The 20,162-nt window shown below is 46.8% G+C and overlaps 1 long non-coding RNA gene across 1 annotated transcript in view; it reads right to left on the bottom strand.

Moving 5' to 3' along the window:
• LOC138249107 (uncharacterized) overlaps positions 1-16,746 on the bottom strand; it is a 42,463-nt gene extending 25,717 nt beyond the window's left edge. Inside the window, exons 1-2 of the long non-coding RNA XR_011194721.1 lie at positions 16,652-16,746; positions 16,464-16,565 (exon numbers count right to left, since the gene is read on the bottom strand). This is a non-coding gene — a long non-coding RNA (uncharacterized lncRNA). The remainder of the gene's footprint in view (positions 1-16,463; positions 16,566-16,651) is intronic.
• Between the last annotated feature and the right edge of the window lie 3,416 nt (positions 16,747-20,162).

Below are 20,162 nucleotides of genomic sequence, written 5' to 3'. Positions count from 1 at the left end.
CACATACCCCGAGGATCTGGTCTCCCTGACAGAATAGTGAGCCCACAAATTAATTATCCTCCTGGTTTGCGTGTGTTCTCAGCATGGCCACATTGGTCGAGCTAGTCAAGGCTATCACGCAGCTCCAAGCAGAGGTAGTGTCATCAAAAGATATAGCAGCTAGCCTAGCTGAGAGAGTGAGTCAGCTACAGGAAAAGGTAGAGAAGAAGGAACAGAATTCCTTAGGTGTGTCTTGGACTGGTCCTTCTTCTCAGGCTTCTGGAGGTAATCCTCCTACGAACATTTCCCTCAACGTTCCTTCGGCCATTCCCCTAGCTCCTCCAGAACGTTTCTCAGGCGATCCCTTGAAAGCACAATCTTTCGTGGTTCAAGTGGAATTACATTTTACCTGCCGACCACACACTTTCCCTGATGCCCAATCCAGAGTGGCTTTTTTGTTATCATACCTGACTGGGGATGCAGCTACCTGGGCTATTCCTCTTGTGCGTAAAGACAGTCTTTACAATTGGAGAAATGTTGTTTGTGAGTTTGAATGAGTATTTGATCATAGAACTGTGACATTGTTGGCAGATCGTGAATTATTAGACTTGCGACAAGGTAACCGGGATCTAGTGTCATATTTAGCTAACGTGAATCAGCTGGTAGCCGAGACATCCTGGCCTGAAGAAAAGCAAGCGGCCTTGTTCTACAAGGGACTCAAGGAGGAGCTAAAAGATATTCTAGCTCAAATAGACCCGCAGCCTACAGATTCTCAAGACCTGATAAACCTCGTTTTGAGACTGGATCATCGTTAAGCAGAACGAAGGGGAACATGCAAAAAGACTGAGAAATATTCCTGGTGTGTTCACGATAATAGAGAATCAAGAACTCAGAAAGAAAGAACGCCAGAACCTATGGAAATCGGAACAATCAGGAGGCCTTTGACCAAAGACGAAAAGGACCTACGTAGAAAGAATGGACAATGTCTTTATTGTGGGCACAAGGCTCATTTCGCCAAAGAATGTCCAAACAAACCAAAGAGCAAACGAGGCGCTGTCCATAAAATTGCAGCCAATGCACAAGTCGAGCCGGAAAACTAAATCACCCGAGATGTAAAGAAGGGTTGCTCTTGGGTGTTACCGTGGACCTTTCACAATCTAGACATCTCAAGCTGGGCATAAAAGTTCAAGTAAAGAAAAAGAACTATTTCAAGAAGGCCCTCGTAGATTCTAGGGCCACCAGGAACTTTGTTGACGCCCAATTGGTCCGCACATGGGGGATCCCATGTATCAAGAAGAAGACTCCAGAAATAAGACAAGCAGTAGATGGAAAACTCTTGACTGGAGGCCCAGTAAATCTTCAGACTGTTCCCTTGTCGGTGATCTGTGAGGGGAATACCCAAAGAAACAATCATAAAGAGAAACTCATCCTTGTCATGATCCATGCTCCTCAGTATGGAATTATCCTTGGCTTACCATGGTTAACTCATCACAATCCTGAGATTAATTGGGCAGAACGAAAGGTCCTGTTCTCATCAGCTCTATGTAAAGAAAAATGCTTTCAAAAGTCTCAAGTAACCAAAGTATGCAACTCTTACATAGCCACTTCAGCAGAGAAAGAAGTTAAGTTGCCCAAGCAGTATTCATCCTATGAAGAGGTATTCGATGAAAAAGGAGCAGAAAACTTGCCTCCTCATAGACCTTATGACTGTCAAATTGATCTAATCCCGGGTGCGATACTCCCCAGCTGTCGTGTATAAGCCCTGTCAGAACATGAAAATCAACATTTACGAAAGTATCTAGATCAATTCTTGGAGAATGGTTTCATCCGCCCTTCTAAGTCTCCTGCAGCCTCTCATTTGTTTTTTGTCCCTAAGGTGAATGGAGATCTTTGAACTTGTATTGACTATAGGGGTTTGAACATTATTACATTGAATAAATACCTCTTGCCTCTGATTCCGGTCTTGCTGGAACAGGTAAAGAAAGCTAAAATCTACACTAAGCTCGATCTACAAGGTGCTTATCATTTAGTCAGAATGAGAAATGGAAAACAGCGTTCAAGACCAGATATGGCCTCTTTGAATACACCATCAGGCCTTTTGGTCTGTATAATGCTCTAGCAGCATTTACATTTTTCCTGAATGACGTTCTTAGAGAGTATCTCAACATATTTGCAATAGTCTACATCAATGACATTTTGATCTACTCTGACAATGAAAACAAGCATGTGCAACATGTCAAGAAAATTCTCGCAGCCCTTCGAAAGCACCATTTATATTGCAAACTAACCAAATGTGAGTTTCATGTTACCACAGTTGAGTTTTTAGGGGTTATCCTTACTCCTCAAGGTATGGTTATGGCAGAAAAGAAAGTACAAGCCGTATCCGATTGGTCCACTCCAAAGACAGTTCGAGATGTACAATGTTTCCTGGGGTTTGCAAACTTTTACCGCAGATTTATAAACCATTTCTCTCAAACAGTGGCCCCAATCACTGAGTTATTGAAAAAGAAAGAAAAATGTGTATGGTCCCCAGAAGCTGACCAAGCCTTTTCAACTTTGAAAGAAGCTTTTTCCACTGCCCTAGTGTTGACTCACCCTGATGTGGATCGTCCCTTCATAGTGGAAGCCGATGCCTCAGATGTGGCAATTAATGCAGTCTTGTCACAACGAAGCAAAGACACTGGCCAACTTCATCCTGTAGCTTACATGTCTCGAAAACTGAGCAAAGACGAACAGAACTATGTCATTGCTGAAAAAGAGCTTCTGGAGATTTGTGACACCTTTAAAGAATGGAGACATCATTTGTTGGGTGCCAAGTACACTGTCACAGTATACAATGATCATCGCAATCTCCAGTTCATGAGTTCGACCAGACTTTGACTCCTCGGCAATTACGCTGGATGTTGTTTTTTGCTGAATTTGATTTTGTGGTAAATTTCCGTCCTGGTAAAGACGTCAAAACAATGGTAAACGACTGCGAAGTCTGTGCGCGCATCAAGTCATTCAAAACTGAAAGGGTTGTTGCATCCACTCACAACTCCATGTTGACCTTGGGAACACATCTCTTTAGACTTCATAACAGGACTACCAGTGGTTCAACAACATTCAGTAATCCTTGTGGTAGTAGATAGTCTCATGAAATATGGACATTTCATTGCCTGTAAGAAATTGCCCACCTCCAGTGAACTGGCAACCATTTTATTGAATAGAGTGGTCCGTTATCACGGGCTGCCGAAAATGATTCTCTCCGATCGAGGGTCGCAATTTGTATCCAATTTCTGGAAAACATGGTGCAGAACACTTCAAGTCACGTCCACACTATCTACTAGCCATCACCCTCAAACAGATGGTCAAACTGAGAGACTAAATCAGACTTTGAAGCAATACCTGAGTGCTTATGCTGAGAAAGCACTTCATTCTTGGACATCAATGCTCTGGTTAGCTGAGTTAGCCTACAATAACTCATTTCACTCTTCCACTGGTGTTACACCCTTTTTTGGCTTGTTTGGCTATCATCCTGACACCTTGCCCAACACAATCCCTCAAGAAAGTTCTCTTACACCACCTGTGTCAGAAACCATTCAACACCTTCACCAAACCCTTGAACAAAAATACAAAAAGCATTACAACAAGAAACATTGTGAGGGACCTCAGTATCAACCAGGTGATAAAGTGTGGCTTTCTACAAGACATATAGGTGGTCATTACAACCCTGGTGGACGGTGTTAAAGCGGCGGTAAGACCGCGAACAGGCCGGCGGTAAACAATTTGCAATTACGACCGTGGCGGAAACCGCCAACAAAGACAGCCACTTTAACACTCTGACCGCCACGGCGGTACAGACAAACAGCTTGGCGGTCACCGCCAACAGACAGGCGGAAGTCAAAGTACCGCCCACAGTATCACAACCTACCAATCCGCCACCTTTTCCGGGGCGGATTCACCGCGGACAAAAACACAGCGGAAACAGGATCTTAAAGGGAAAACGCACACCTCTATACACCCCACGAGGAATCCAGACGCCATGGAACCAGAGCTGCACATCCTGCCAGACCTTATCTTCTTGCTCCTCTACCAGGAGCACGAACGCCGGCGGCGAAGACAACAGCGAGTACTGCACCTACGACACAGGGGAGGGGGAGGGAAAAAACAGGGACACACACACGCAACACCCCCACTCTCACCCTCACCCACGACCACACACACACCAATACAGCATGATACATTACAGTTACATCCCCCAACCCCCCGGAAGAATGCAAAGGCAAAAGGAAATGAGTGTAACCATTGTAATATATTAAAATCAAGTACGCAAAAATATATATATACACCATAAACAAAATATACACCAAGCTTAGTAGTCCAGGTAGTGCTCCAATGAAGTCCGTGGAACACTGGGCCCACACGGTATGGGCGAGGCCCACACAAGATCCCCGACCATGACGGAGAGAACACTGCAGGGGCATCAGAGAGCAAGAAAACAGGCACCTCAGGGTGAGGGAAAGGGGGGGCACCTCAGCCAGTTGAGTGCACAACGCCAAATCCACGAGAGGGCCACAGGCCCACTGTTCAATCCTGGGGAGTGCAAAGCCACAGTCTCTCAAGTCTATACAGTGGGTGGGTTGCCCACTGTTCCATCCTGGGGAGTGCAAAGCCACAGTCTCTCAAGTCTATACAGTGGGTGGGTTGCCCACTGTTCCATCCTGGGGAGTGCAAAGCCACAGTCTCTCAATTCTATACAGTGAGTGGGTTGCCTACTGTTCAATCCTGGGGAGTGCAAAGTCACAGTCTCTGAAGTCTATACAGTGGGTGGATTGCCCACTGTTTCATCCTGGGGAGTGCAAAGCCACAGTCTCTCAAGTCTATACAGTGGGTGGGTTGCCCACTGTTCAATCCTTGGGAGTGCAAAGCCACAGTCTCTCTAGTCTGTACAGTGGGTGGGTTGCCCACTGTTCCATCCTGGGAGTGCAAAGCCACAGTCTCTCAAGTGGATGACAGTATCCACTGGTCCTGTAGGGGCATGGTGCCCAGAGTGCTTCATCCTGCTAAGGACAGAGGTAGTGGATGACAGTCTCCACTGGTTCTGGAGGGGGCATGGTGCCCAGAGTGCTTCATCCTGCTAAGGACAGAGGTAGTGGATGACAGTCCCCACTGGTTCTGGAGGGGGCATGGTGCTCAGAGTACTTCATCCTGCTAAGGACAGAGGTAGTGGATGACAGTCTCCACTGGTTCTGGAGGGGGCTCTGTGCCAAGAGTGCTTCATCCTGCTTGTGACGGACTCAGTAGCATCAGTGCCCTTGCCGCTCATTGGCCAGCGGTGCTTGTGGCGGCGGTGCCCTGTTCAGCGGTGCTTGTAGCGGCGGTGCCCTGTTCAGCAGTGCTTGAGGCGGCGGTGCCCTGTTCAGCGGTGCTTGTGGCGGCGTTGCCCTGTTCAGCAGTGCTTGAGGCGGCGGTGCCCTGTTTAGCGGTGCTTGTGGCGGCGGTGCCCTGTTCAGCGGTGCTTCAGGCGGCGGTGCCCTGTTTAGCAGTGCTTGTAGTGGCGGTGCCCTGTTCAGCGATGCTTGTAGCGGCGGTGCCCTGTTCAGAGGTGCTTCTAGTGGCGGTGCCCTGTTCAGCGGTGCTTTGTGCTGGCGGTGGCCTCCTGGGCAGCGGGGATGATGGCGGTGGCCTCCTGGGCAGCGGGGATGATGGTGGTGGCCTCTTGTGCAGCAGGGCAGGTGCTGGCGGTGGCGGTGGCCTCCTGGGCAGTGGGGATGATGGCGGTGGCCTCCTGGGCAGCAGGGCAGGTGCTGGCGGTGGCCGCTTGGGCAGCAGGGCAGGTGCTGGCGGTGGCCTCCTGGGCAGCGGGGATGATGGCGGTCTTCTCCGCCGTGCTGCTCTTCCCTGACTTGCCTGGTTTCTTGTGGTCCTTACCCACCTTGGAAGGTGTCGCAGCTGACTCCACACTCCCACCGGGACCCCTGGGAGCGGCTTTGGTGGCTGGAGTCTTCCCCCTCTCCCGCCGGATCCTGAACATCAGGGGGGTCATGGTGTGACAGGCACCCTCCCACGTTGGGAGGCCATCGCCAGCTGAGCCTCCGCCATCTTCTTGCTCCAGCGGCGAATGTCCTTCCATCTTTTCCGGCAGTAGGTGCTCCGTCTGTGATAGACCCCCAGGGTCCGGACGTCCTTGGCGATGGCACGCCAAGTATCTTTTTTCTGGTGGGCGCTGACCTACATGAATTGTACAGGGGGAAGAGAAACTTTATTACCAACTGCACCGTCACAGTCATTGGCCCCCATCCCTACCCTTGCCATGTGGCACATGCATTCATTGTTGTTTCATGCAGGCCTCAATCTCACCCCCCCCATCTTTCATCCACCCCACTCCACTCAGGCATAGCCCATACAGCATGCTCCCAGTGTACATACCTGTTTGTCTGGAGGACCGTAGAGTAGCGTTTACTGGGGTAGGACCCCATCCACGAGTTTCTCCAACTCCTCCGATGTGAAGGCAGGGGCCCTTTCCCCAGACACTCGAGCCATTGTCTCTTCCAGACCGAAGTCACAGCAGCACCTGCAGTGTAGGTCCTCTCCTGTCAAAGATCAGGTATCGAGTGATTGAACAGATAGAAAATGGCGGTCACGTCCGTGGCGGTGCGTACCGTCACCGCCGGCGTACATTGTCATTGGCTCCTGGGACCCATACGGTCCAATGTTAACCAATGCAGCATTGCGCCGCGGTCTTCGACTGCCTACCGCTACGGTGTACAACGCCAGCGCAGTTAACTCACATCCCATAGTCCCACTTTAGAGGTCAGGCAGCCTCCATTTCAAGGGCCCACACGGCTTAATTTTTAACTGCGTCACACATACCTAGGCCTAGACTCAAAACACATACAGGCCACTTTTTGGATTAGGATCCGTGTTCTGTGTAAGCTGTGGGTACGTACCTCTGAGTTGGTTGACTCTGTGCTCGCTTTTGTCCTTCATAGGCACCGTCCGCTGGGACATGTGAGGAGATGGCGGCATCCTCCGGTGTACAGACCGCTGGTGGACCTGTCGATAATGGAGGACAGACATGTGATCATCACCTATAGGCTTGACCGTGCCACAATCCATGAACTGTGTACCCAGCTGGAGCCAGACCTGATGTCAGCTATCCGCCATCCCACAGGAATCCCCCCTCAAGTGCAGGTGCTGTCAGTGCTCCATTTCCTTGCAAGTGGGTCATTTCAAACAACAGTGGCCATAGCATCAGGGATGTCCCAGCCTATGTTTTCCAACGTGTTGTCCAGAGTGTTGTCTGCCCTGCTGAAACACATGCGGAGCTACATCGTTTTCCCTCAGGTGGAGGATTTGCCTACAGTGAAAGGTAATTTCTATGCCCTGGGACATATCCCCAACATCATAGGTGCCATTGATGGGACATGTGGCTCTGGTCCCCCCCCTGCAGGAGTGAACAGGTGTACAGAAACCGGAAGAGTTACCATTCCATAAATGTGCAGATGGTGTGTTTGGCAGACCAGTACATCTGCCATGTGAATGCCATGTTCCCTGGCTCAGTGCATGATGCCTACATCCTGCGGAATAGCAGCTTCACTTATGTGATGGGGCAACTCCAGAGGCACCGTGTGTGGCTATTAGGTGAGCACCTGGAAGCAAGACAGTGGAAATGGTTGCCTGGGTCTGGGGATATCCCTACAGGTTAGTGTGTGTCTAACAGTTGTCCCTCGCCATTTGCAGGTGACTCTGGTTACCCCAACCTGTCATGGCTACTGACCCAAGTGAGGAATCCCAGTACAAGGGCAGAGGAACGCTACAATGAGGCCCATGGGTGAACTCGGCAGATTATTGAACGGACCTTCGGCCTGCTGAAGGCCAGGTTCAGGTGCCTCCATATGACAGGTGGATCCCTATTCTACTCACCAATGAAGGTGTGCCAGATCATCGTGGCCTGCTGTATGCTTCAGAACTTAGCTTTGCGACGTCAGGTGCCTTTTCTGCAGGAGGATGGGCCAGATGGCGGTGTTGTTGCAGCTGTGGAGCCTGTGGACAGAGAAGACTAGGAAGCAGAAGAAGAGGACATGGACAACAGGGACTCAGTGATCCTGCAACATTTCCAGTGAGACACAGGTAAGGGTACAGACCTGCCTACTACATGTACTTTAACACTACTACCTCTCTACTGTCTGTCGTTTTCACCCAGTGAATGGTCACTGAGTTGTCACTTTCCCTTTACGATTTCACAGATGTGGGTCCCACTGTGTGACATCTGCTTTGTTTCCTCATGGACTAGAGCTGTGTGACATAGGTATGTTGACATTACAATTGTAAGACCCTTTTGTCACCATAATTGCTAATACACTATTTCGAAATCATAGACTGACTCCAGATTGTTTTGTGCTTCAAGGTTGTTTATTTAAGTGCTAAATATTGGAGGGGGTTGTGAAATGGTGAGGGGTGATGGTGGAGGAATGTCCATGGCAGAGTCCAGTCTATTAGTCTCACAGGTGCATTGCCCAAATGGGCATAGGAAGTGGAGCTGGGGCAGTTTGAGATTGGACAGGGTGACAAAGTGGGACAGAAAGATGACATTCAGGGTGGTCTCATTTCTTGGCGGGGGTCTTGGCATCGTTTTCTGTCTTTGTCCTGGATCTCAGGGACCGTTTGCGGGGTGGTTCTCCCTCTGCAGGGGGTGGGGTGCTGGTGTGGTGGTCCTGTGGCGGGGCGTCTTGTCCACTAGCGCCGGCGGAGGTGGTGGGCAGTTCATCGTCCAGGCTAGTGTCAGGGGCCCCTTGTTGTGCCACAGTGTCCCTCCTGGTGTTGAGTACTTCCTTCAGCACCCCTACGATGGTGCCCAGGGTGGAGCTGATGGTTCTGAGTTCCTCCCTGAAGCCCATATACTGTTCCTCCTGCAACCGCTGGGTTTCCTGAAACATGGCCAGTACCGTTGCCATCGTCTCCTGGGAGTGGTGGTATGTTCCCATGATGGAGGAGAGGGCCTTGTGGAGAGTGGGTTCCCTTGGCCTGTCCGCCCCCTGTCACACAGCAGCCCTCCCAGTTCCCCTGTGTTCCTGGGCCTCCGTCCCCTGGACCGTGTACCCACTACCACTGCCCCCAGGTCCCTGTTGTTGTTGGGGTGGTGAGTTAGCCTAGGTTCCCTGTAGTGGTGGACATACTGCTGCTTGATGTGTCCTGGGGACAGAGGTATGGGCCCGCTGGGTGGGTGCTGTGCTGGTGTTTCCAGAGGGTGGAAGCTCTGTAGTGGCCTGTGACTGTGTGATGGGAACCGACTGTCCCGAGGTCCCCGATGGGCCGGGCTGGTCATCTAGATCCAGTTGGACAGAGCTGCTGTCATCACTGTGGGCCTCTTCTGTTGGTGGTGTGGACATGTGTGGACCCTCCTGTCCGGTGACGTTGGGTAGGAGTCCTGCAGGGGTATAAAGGATGTTTATTACATCTGTGTGTGCCATGGTGTGCAATAGGTGGGTGACCCTGTACCCCAGTTCTTGCATTCCTGTGTGGGACCTTGTGTGATGATGGTTTAGGGGGGTGTATGGGTATGTGCAGTGGGCATGCTTTGGTGATGGGTGTCCATGCTTTGGTGTTGCATGCAGGGCTTGGTGTTGGGATGGGTGGTTTGTGAAATTGGGACATTTGTGAGGAGTTGGAGTGATGGGGGTGAGGGTGAGGGTGAGGGTGGGGGTATGTGATGGCATGCAGGTAGGGTGGGGGAAGTAATAGTTGAGATTTGGCTTACCAGAGTCCATTCCTCCAGCTACTCCTGTGAGGCCCTCAGGATGCAGGATCGCCAAGACCTGCTCCTCCCATGTTGTTAGTTGTGGGGGAGGAGGTGGGGGTCCGCCGCCAGTCCGCCGAACCGCAAGGTGGGGTCTTGAAACCACGGAACGCACCTTCCCCCGTTGGTCGTTCCACGTCTTCCTGATGTCATCCCGATTTCTTGGGTGCTGTCCCACTGCGTTGACCCTGTCCACTATTCTTCGCCATAGCTCCATCTTCCTAGCTATGGAGGTGTGCTGCACCTGTGCTCCGAAAAGCTGTGGCTCTACCCGGACGATTTCCTCCACCATGACCCTGAGCTCCTCCTCCGAGAACCTGGGGTGTCTTTGCCATTCCATGGGGTGGTGTGTGTGGTGATAAGTGTGCTGATATGTAGTGGTGTGTTGTGTGAGGTGCGTGGAAGTTATGTGGGTGATGGTCTGGTGTGCCTGTGGATGCTTGGTACTAGTTTGTGGTGTCTCTCTCTGGCCTTCTTGCGGTATTTTTGCCGTAAGGGTTTATGGGTGATGTGGGTGTGTGTTTTATAGTGTTTTGGTTGTGTGGGAGTGGTGTGTGTATGTGTATCAGGTGTGTGCATTTTGAATTGTCCAATGTGGCTGTGTTTTGTATATGTGTGTGTATTTTGAGCGCGGCGGTGTGTACCGCCAATGGAATACCGTGGTTGAAAGACCGCCGTGTGAATTCGTGTGTCGTGATAGTGTGGGCGTATTTCTGTTGGCGTGACGGTGGAGGTTTTGTTTTCACCAGTTTATCACTGACCTTTGGTGTGGCGGACTTGTGTGGGTGTCTGAATTTTGGCGGATTCCGTGCTGTGGGTCATAATAGCTGTGGCGGATTTCCGTGGCCGCGGCGGTGTGTTGGCGGTCTTCTGTACGGCAGTAAGCGGCTTTTACCGCCAATGTCGTAATGAGGGCCATAGACTTTATGAAAAAGCACATGTGTAATCCCAAATTCATAGGTCCCAAAACTGTCCTTCAGCAAATCAATCCTGTGACCTATAAACTGCAATTACCAAGGTCATTACGTATTCATCCAGTGTTCCACACTTCCCTCCTGAAAAAGGCAGTCCAGAAGGTCCGCCCTCATTCAGCTCCAGTTCTAGTACAGGGGGAAGTGGAATATGAAGTCAAGAAGGTGTTGGATTCCAAACTGAGAGGGCGTAACCTATGGCACTTAATCCCGTGGAAAGGTCATGGCCCCGAAAGTAACTCATGGGTTTCTGCATATGATATTCACACTCCACTACTTGTGAGGCACTTTTATCGTCTCAATCCAGGCAAGCCAGGCCCTAGAGTGTGTCTGGGAGTACTGTCAACATCAGGGCAGTGCGCGCTCTACGGGTGACTGGAATGCAAAAACCCAGCACTTGTCCTCCTCCTGTCTCCGCCGTGGTACTGCCCTCGCCCCCCATCCCAATGGTTCCCTCGGCATCGCTGGACTCTGCCTCCTGGGTCCTGTGGGATGAAGCTCCCTTTGTCGCTGGTGCCCCTGCTCCTCCGCCAGATGAGGCTAATGCACACAAGGACAGGATGACAGAACAAAAACGGGGGGAGAGAGGCGAAGGAAACACTGGGTCAGTGACTGCACCAACACCACAGTTGGCATTCACAGCACCGTCACACACAGGGAACATGTCAACATCAGGGCGGTGCGCGCTCTACGGGTGACTGGAATGCAAAAACCCAGCACTTATGAGATACCGTAATTCATGCATTATGCTGATATGCTATTGTTTAACCTTTTGCATATCAGAGTTTAATCCTGAAGACTTATATTCAAGGTGCTTATAAATACTGTTCATTTGCAATGTATTGCTGCTTTTTTTCAGAGTGTGTCAGGGTGTGGTCCCTTTCCAGGGCCTTCTATAAGCTTTCTCTGCAGCATTTCTGGGTGTGGTTTGTGGGCTGGGCCAGACTCTATATAAGGGAGCCAGCCCAGCTCCACGTGCTCACTATTCAGAGGTCCCAGTGCAGAGCAGCAGCAGCTTCCTGAGCTCCTGTTCCGGAGGAATACTTTGATCTTCCAGGCCTTGCCCTTCCTTGTATTGGTGATCCTTGATCAGGGCGGTATGACGGAGGTCGGGCTGAGCCCCCGATCCCGTTTTCGAAGGCATTCGAGTTCTTGGGCCTAATTTTCATGTTGAGAGAATTTACCTTGTGCGTGACAATCAGGAGAGTCTCATTTCCTGGCAGTGGTCTTGGCAAGAGTCTCTGGCTTCTGTGGGCATCACAGGGAAAATTTGTGGAGTGGATCACCTTCTGCAGGGGGATGGGTGCTGGTGGCCTGTGGGTCCTGTGGCAGGGCTTCCAGCCCACTAGCTGCAGTGGAAGTGGAGTGCTGGTCAATGGACTGGCTAGTGGTAGGGGCCCACTGGTGTGCTGTTGTCTCCCTCATGATGTTGGCCATGTCTGCTAGCACTCCTGCTATGGAGATCAGGGTTGTGTTAAAGGCAGCAAGTCCTCCCTTATACTGTCCCTCCTGCAGCCGCCTGTTCTCCTGCACGTTGTCAAGGATCTGGCCCATCATGTCATGGGAATGTTGATAGGCTCCCAGGATCTCAGAGAGTGCCTCCTGGAGAGTCGGTTTCCTGGTCCTGTCCTCGCCCTGGTGCACAGCAGACCTCCCAGTGTTCCTGTTGCCCTGTGCATGTGTCCCCTGAATGGTGTGCCCACTGCCACTGACCTCAGGTCCCTGACTGTCTTGGGTATGAAGTGTGGACTGGGGTCCCTGTACAGGTGGGCACACTGCTGATTGACGTGTCCTGGAGACAGAGGTGTGGGTACGCTGGGAGGTTGCTGTAGTGTTGGATAGTGATGGGGGAGGCTCTGTGGTGGACCGTGAGTGGGCTTGGGTGACCAGCTGTCCAGTGGTCCCTGGTGGGCCAGGTAGGTCATCCAGATCCCAAAGTCCAGAGTTACTATCATCACTGTGGGCATCTTCTGTTGGGGGACTGGATAGTTGTGGCACCTCCTCTCTGCTGACATTGGCTGGGGTACCTGTGGGGATGTAAGTTGTCACGTAGGCTCTCATTATTCTAATGAGACTACTGGATTTGAGTGGCAGAATCACCTGCGGTGTGCGAGACTGAGCCTTAAAATTGTGACAAGGAGAGTAAAGCATAGAAATAACGCTACCATATTGTCACTAGAGTCAGTAGACTAATTCCTACCTTGGCTACAGTAGAGCACAGCATGTTAAGCTGTAGTTCTGCCCTTCATGTTCCCCTGGGAAGTCATCATCCCCCATACCTGAGCAAAGGACTGAAGTCTGCATAAGCAGCTGTAGTGAAGCATACAGTCGTGGTCATCTGGCTGGAATCTCCCTCTAACATGTATGGGACAGGGAAGTGTTTTTATAATAAAACAACTGATGTTCTGAGATTATTTCCCTACATAAGGATGTGTGTGTTTCTATTAATACCAGAGACAGAATGTTTACCACGTCTACCAGCAACCTATCCTACTGTAGCCTTGAGAGAAGCACAAAGTGAAAGAAATGTTTTGTCTAAGAACACAGTGCTGGCCTAGGCAAAGAACAGCTATATAGAGAGAAATAAAAGAAGACCGCAAATGTGGATATTGTTAAAATAATAACCGAAGCTGAATAAAATATATCTAGGTTAAAGTGCACAGTGGCAGGCCTATTGTGCTAAAATAACGTGCATGGAGCTATAACTAAAATGGCTACACAACACCCTCCCCTTGCCGGTTGAAGGTGGTTCAAAGCCTATTTATGTATAAAAGGTACTAAAACTCAACCTAAGATATATATTAAAACAATGTCAATAATGACAAGGACACTTGAGCATCTATAAATGGAAAATTTAACAATGTTAACTTGTGACATAAAAAGGCCAAATTTCAAGAGTCAGAGTCATTTTGAAAGTTGCCAATAGAATCTGGGACAATTGAAGACTGAAGACAGGAAATCTTCCACTTTGGCAGATGTTAAAGTTGGAAATGCATCATGAAGAAGGACCAAGGAGCATTTGTGTTCCATACCCTGAGCCTCTGCCAAGGCAGCAGCATTCCATGGTGTGCCCAGTAATGAGTTCAGAGCCGCATCCTCCAGGAAGGGCAACTCATAAGCGTCTTTCAGTAGCAGACGCACCCTCAACGAACATGTCTGGTAATAAATCCTCAGCAAGAACATCAACAGATCAGCGTCCAATGAAAGCAAGTGCAGAAAAAGTAGCAATAGCAAAATGCCACCTATTATAGCCAAAGTTATTGAAATCCCCGAGAATATTGAGTGATGGCTGATGGTATTAAACCGAATATGGAGGAGAGGGTGTGAACGAAACCAGAACCAACAGCCTTAAAGAAATTTGCGATTCTAGTAGTGCTGCCGCATTAAATATTTGTCCTGCGAATTCACTAAAGTGTCTCGGAAAGTTGGTACTTAAAAGGGACTGTATCTCAGCTGATGACCTTGCCACCTGAAGTGCGTAGGTCTCGTGTGCAGATGTGAGTGCCACAATTTTTTGGAACAATAAAGCCTTGAGTCTGCTCAACTTGTCAAAATTCATATTTGAAGTAGCAATATAGGGCCAACTGTCAGCTACCTCTTTTTGTCTAGTGGGAGGAAAAAGTATGTTCCTGCATCATGTAACAATCTTAGAGACCGAAACAACATAAACTATTCCGGCTTGCATCCCACAACAGTCTTCACTATTGAGGAGAACATAGCTGCCATTTGAAAGCACCTGGAACGCAGGTCTAATCAAGGGGACAGGAACTCTCTTCAGATAACAATCCAGGTTCGCTGCCGAAGCATTACACCACCGTGCAAGGACAGCTGTTTACAAACCATCAAATGGCTGACAGATGTCTTGCATGCACTACTGCTAAGAAAGACCTCTTTCATGACACTGAGACATTTGTACGAGAAGGGCAGCTCCCACACCTCAAGGATGTAACTATCTCCCAGCCTTTCATATCTCCCTACTGGAATGTGTTTTAAACAGGATGTGAATTGAAGTGTTGAAATAGGCAGATTAATGACCCCATGTATTAACCATTCAGCAGATGGCATTTCAGCCAGAGTAAAAGGCAACTCTTCTAATTTATCGATGTTTGACATGTCATAAGTCGCTTCTTTGAAAGCCATTAATTGTTGTTGTCGCGTTAAGTTAAATGTAGAAAATACGTCCCTTGCACTAACGTGTTGCCAGGGAACGCGACCTGCCTTCAGTGTTTGAAGGGTCCAACCCAACTGCATAATGGACCTTAGTTGACTCTGTCCATGGTGTAAAGAAGACATATCAGTTTGTAGTATGTCTATTGTAGAATAAACAATGTTGTTTAATGTGTATATGCGGTTGGACAGGGTATTATCTACAACAGCTAATGCCTTCTGCAAATGTTCCTAGTCTATTTGCCATAACCGGGCAACAGCTTCTTGTTGGGAAAGCTTCCAAATTTCATTATATTCTTCATATAAAAAATCTCTTTCTGCTTTGTTTTCTGGGGCCTAACAAGAAGTCCTGTGAGTCAGTGTTATTAGACAGGAGACTGATGTGTTCTCTAACAGCATCAAGTGAGGAACTTTTCAACCATTGCTGGCATAGTTTCCCTACACTGTATGATGTTACTATACTCTCATGTTCGGATGACACATTGCAAGAGTCTGGCCTATTAGTTCTAAAAACCCCCGTGGAGTTTATAAAACATTCATGACACCCATTGGTATTTATTGGCCACAATAACCACCCGCCAGGACGTGACAGTGATCCATATCATCTAGGGGAGCCCTTATAACCCCAATGTATATGGGCCAAGTGACAATACAACCAATAAATTTACACAGAGGGGATAAATAAATACTAATGTATCGACAATGAAAATAACCAATTGGTCATTGATAAGATTTTATTTATTTTCCTACTTTTTATTAACATTCCTTAATATTTGTCTCTCTGTGTATTACTCTCTTAACATACAATATAATCATACAAACATATAACTTATTTAAACACCATATCTAGAAAACAATTATACATGTAACTGTAAACATCTCTGTCTGTGCTCTATATGCTACTTTGTATCATCAAATTCTTGACAATCCTTTACATTTAACATCGAAACAATTTTGAGCAATCTTTTGCATTGGATTTTCCAGTTCATACAAATATTCGCTGCTAAACCCTTTTCCTAGTTGAGCAGTCTTTTGGATGAGGTAATCCCATTTAAGTACCGACTTTGGTAGAATATTGTTTCCCAGTGATTATATCTGGTACTTTCACATTCTTCTCCTGTGTTCAACAATTTACGCAATGCTCCTCAAAAATATGGTCAACATGTTTCAGCCTTACAACTTATGGCCTCCTCAGGACATCGAAAATGGTGCCTACATATACAATATTACACAGTATTACACTCCAATAATAATTTATCTAAAAACCATGACTGACAATGCCACCATTATCAAACCCTGTTCACCATTATCTCCAAACCACCTTAAAAACCAACTTGCTGCCTCATGCATCCCCCCAAATCTCTATACCAAGTGCACTTAATTACCTATATGCTTAATTGCAATTTATTGTAATGGCGCTCTTTTCATAACTAACCTAATCACCCAGTGCAACCATGCATTAGTGCTTCAAGTACTCTTGTGTAATCTTATATCGTGTTGTCTCCATTTTTTCTATCTTTTTAGTCAGCCCCTTATTTTACCCATATGCATGCTTTTTAGCTTACCTTATCCATGTCAAAATGGTCGTCGTTTATTTCACAGAGGCTGGCAGCTCCAGTACAATCTTGTTCAATCAGCCTGTTATAAGCGCTGTTATCGTTCAGTAACTGAAAATATATCATCATGGTTTTGTAAATACCCTGTATCTTTACGTACATTTGAAACATGCAATTCTAGCTATATATTTGCTTACATTTTGTATTTAAGAGCGCTACCTCACTGGCTTACTTCCGTCTCATACTGCGGACTCTCTTCCTCGCCACCGGCATGTCTGTATTTAGCCCTCCGTGAAAGTGATCTCCTTATCTTAACTATGGGGGGAAAGCTCCTCCCTTCCTGTATGTCTAAACCCACTCTATTTTTGGTGGCCATCTTTGGATGCCTGTGCCTTCTATCACCAGAGCTCACAATTGAAACCTCCATCGCGTTTTAGATCTCATAGTGTGTGCGTCATGTTCTCCTCTCGGAGAAATAAGAACTGATATTCGTAATACATATTTCTTTCCCGGACAACCTTCCCCATCTGGCCAAATCTTTTAACTCATTGTCTCCGATACTTAATATTATCTCCTTACTCACATGTAACTTGGCGGTCTAGCACACTCCTTAGATGTATCTATTTTTCGCTAGAGCGTCAGCTCAGAAGCTGTGCTACACGCTGCTCTACTCTGATCGTATTTTCCTTTATTATACAGTTATGTGGCGGCCATCTTAACATAACTCGCTATCAATCGGGAAAGCAAATACTATCATTCTAACAAACGCCTTTTATTAATGAACTATTTGCCATGCATCCATAGCCAACATCATTTTATCCTCATATCTCACTTCAGAAACACTCGAAGGCACAATCTTGTCTTAACTTCAAAGGACAAAACTTGAATCAATTAAAACTTGTTATTTCCCAATTAGGACCCACATTTCATTAAGGTCATTTAAAACTGATCTTGCTGTGCCATATTTTTCAATGAATCTCGCCTCCATTCTGGCTAAAATAGACATACACTTATTTGTAGTTTGTGTTGTTTCCGCTACATACAATATTGACCACCATATGTCTTCATCTTTGTGACCCTTTTCTACATAGTGTTCCACCATAGGGGCACCTCGTACCTCACATCTTATTATAGACATATGTTGTAGAATCCTCGCTTTTACAGGTTGTATGTCAGTGTGCACGGACAGTTAATACAGTAACTTGCATTTCTTGTATTACAATTAGAAAAGCGAAGTTGTCAATGTGTTTTTCCATTCACTTGTGTATTCTTGGTATTCTCAGTATATTTACATGCAGTACAATTATTGCATTTGAAATGACCAATCAATGGTGGTAAATCGAACATGTCTCTTAGGGCCAGATGTATTAAAAAGTTTTGCACTCGCAAACGGTGCGAATTGGTAAATTCGGCTGTTTGCGAGTGCAAAACAGTGGTCTGCGATGCATGAAATGCATTCGCAGACCACAAATAAGAAATCGCTAAAATTGCGATTTCTTGCGTTGCGACCTGGAAATTGCGAGTTGCAATTTGCGATTCGCAATTTCCAGGTCGCAAGGCTATGCTGGAAAAAATCGCAAATTGCGATTTTTCCAAAAATGGCATTTTGCACTTGCAAAATACCATACTTTGCAACCAGGTGGTAACCTGGTGCAAAATTTAAAAATGCAGTTAAACTGCATTTTTAAATTAAACATGTAAAGCACACATGCCCTTTTGGCATGTGTGTACCTTACATGTTGAAAAAAAAGTTTTTGGGGTGCAGGAGAGGGGGCCTTAGGCCCCCAGCACCCTGGCCTTTTGCATTTCCAAAATTGTGATTTCTGGTTCAGAAATCACAATTTTGGAAATGCAAAATATTTGCAGCTATGGGCCAACAGGCCCATAGCTGCGAATGGGGCCGGTATCGCAATTTGCAATTCAGTAATAGCATTTGCGATTTTTAAGAAATCGCTATTACCGATTCGCAAATGTGATACATGGCCCTTTGCGAGTCGGTAATAGCGATTTCTTAAAAATCGCTATTACTGAATCGCAATGGGCCGTGATGGTACATCTGGCCCTTAGATCATTTTTTTCTCTTTTTTTCAACAGGGGACGAGGAATGTACCAAAACATCCCATATATTCCGTCCTCTTTTAAATGAAAAGAGAAGTTTTGGTATCCCTAATGGTGTAGGATTTTCCAATTTTTTTCTATAATAGACTTAATCCTGTTAGCTTACGGATGATATGTCAAGACACAGGTCAATGGTACCCCCTTTTCCTTTTCTCTTGGGGTGAGTAGACATTCTCTAGGGGTATACCAAGTCCTCTTACACGCTCCTTTTACTATTTTTCTGGGGAATCTTCTCCCGGGCAATCTAGTAACCAAGTTGTCTGCATTGTAAAAATAATCTTCCTTATTAGTGCAGTTTCTGCGAATCCTAAGAAACTGCCTGTACAGTAAATTTTCTATAAGATGATGTGGGTGGTAGCTAGAGTAATGTAATAACATATTTCTATCTGTGGGTTTCTTACATAGAATAATCCTAATTAGGCCCTCTTTTGACTCAATCCATAGGTCTAAAAAGTTAATCTGCCTTGGGTCTGATGTCATCGTGAAATTTAGATCTAGGGTGCAGTGATCAATCCATTCATAAAAGGTGGACAAAGACTCTACATCACCTTCCCATATCATAAAAATATCATTGATGTATCTTAACCATCATTTTACTTGTGTATGGAAGGGGTTATTTCGATGGTAAATCCATTTTCTTTCAAAACTGTCCATCACTAAATTCGCAATTTCTAGGGCAAAATTACAGCACATAGCTAAGCCTTTAGTTTGTAGATACATATCTTTCCCAAAGGTGAAAAAAATATTTTTAAGGCATAATCTGGCCAGGGATAGGATGAAGACCGGTGGAACTTTAGGTGGTACCTTCCTATTTTCCAGGCAAATTCTCATTACTTTCAAAGCTTTGTCCTGTGGGATAGTTGTGTATAGTGCCTCAATATCTAATGTAACGAGAATCTGTGTTTGTTCTTCAAATGCTCTACCTTCTAGTGCATTTATCATATGCATTGAATCTCGTACACATGCTTGGGTCTCCCACACCATAGGTTTAACAAAGGTATCTACATACTGTGCTAAAGGCTCTGGAATTGATCCACAGCCAGAAATTATCGGTCTACCTGGTGGATTTTCTAAATCTGTATGGATCTTTGGAAGAATATATATACAAGGTGTCCATGTGTTACTTTGATTTAAAAAATCATGTTCCTTTTTACAGATCCACCGTCTGTCAGTGCCTCATCTGTTAGATCTCTTATCATACTTTGTAATCGTTCAGTGGGAGCTTCAATAATTTGTCGATAGTGTTCTCTGTTACTCAGTTGTCAGATTACCTCTTCCACATATTTTTGTTTAACCCATACTACAATACCGCCTCCCTTATCCGCAGGTTTTGTCATGATATTTTAATTTTGGAATACTTTCTCAATAGCCAACCTTTCCTCATTTGTGCAATTCTGCTTGAAAAAAAAGAAATTCTCATTCAATATGTCAAATTTCCTTAAGACCACATCTTCAAAAACCTGTACTTCTGCTGGAAGGTAGTTGGATTCTGGACAAAATGTAGATTTTAAGTGCAGACCGCTCACATTTTGTTCTACCATTGTGGACACTGCATCCTCCAACTCCTCGTGGAAAAAAGCTTTTAATCTA

Source organism: Pleurodeles waltl, chromosome 8 (genome assembly GCF_031143425.1).
Source record: "Pleurodeles waltl isolate 20211129_DDA chromosome 8, aPleWal1.hap1.20221129, whole genome shotgun sequence".
In the NCBI taxonomy this organism is placed as follows: domain Eukaryota; kingdom Metazoa; phylum Chordata; class Amphibia; order Caudata; family Salamandridae; genus Pleurodeles; species Pleurodeles waltl.
Note: the sequence above shows the minus strand (reverse complement) of the source record. Positions and strands in the feature narration are given on the sequence as shown.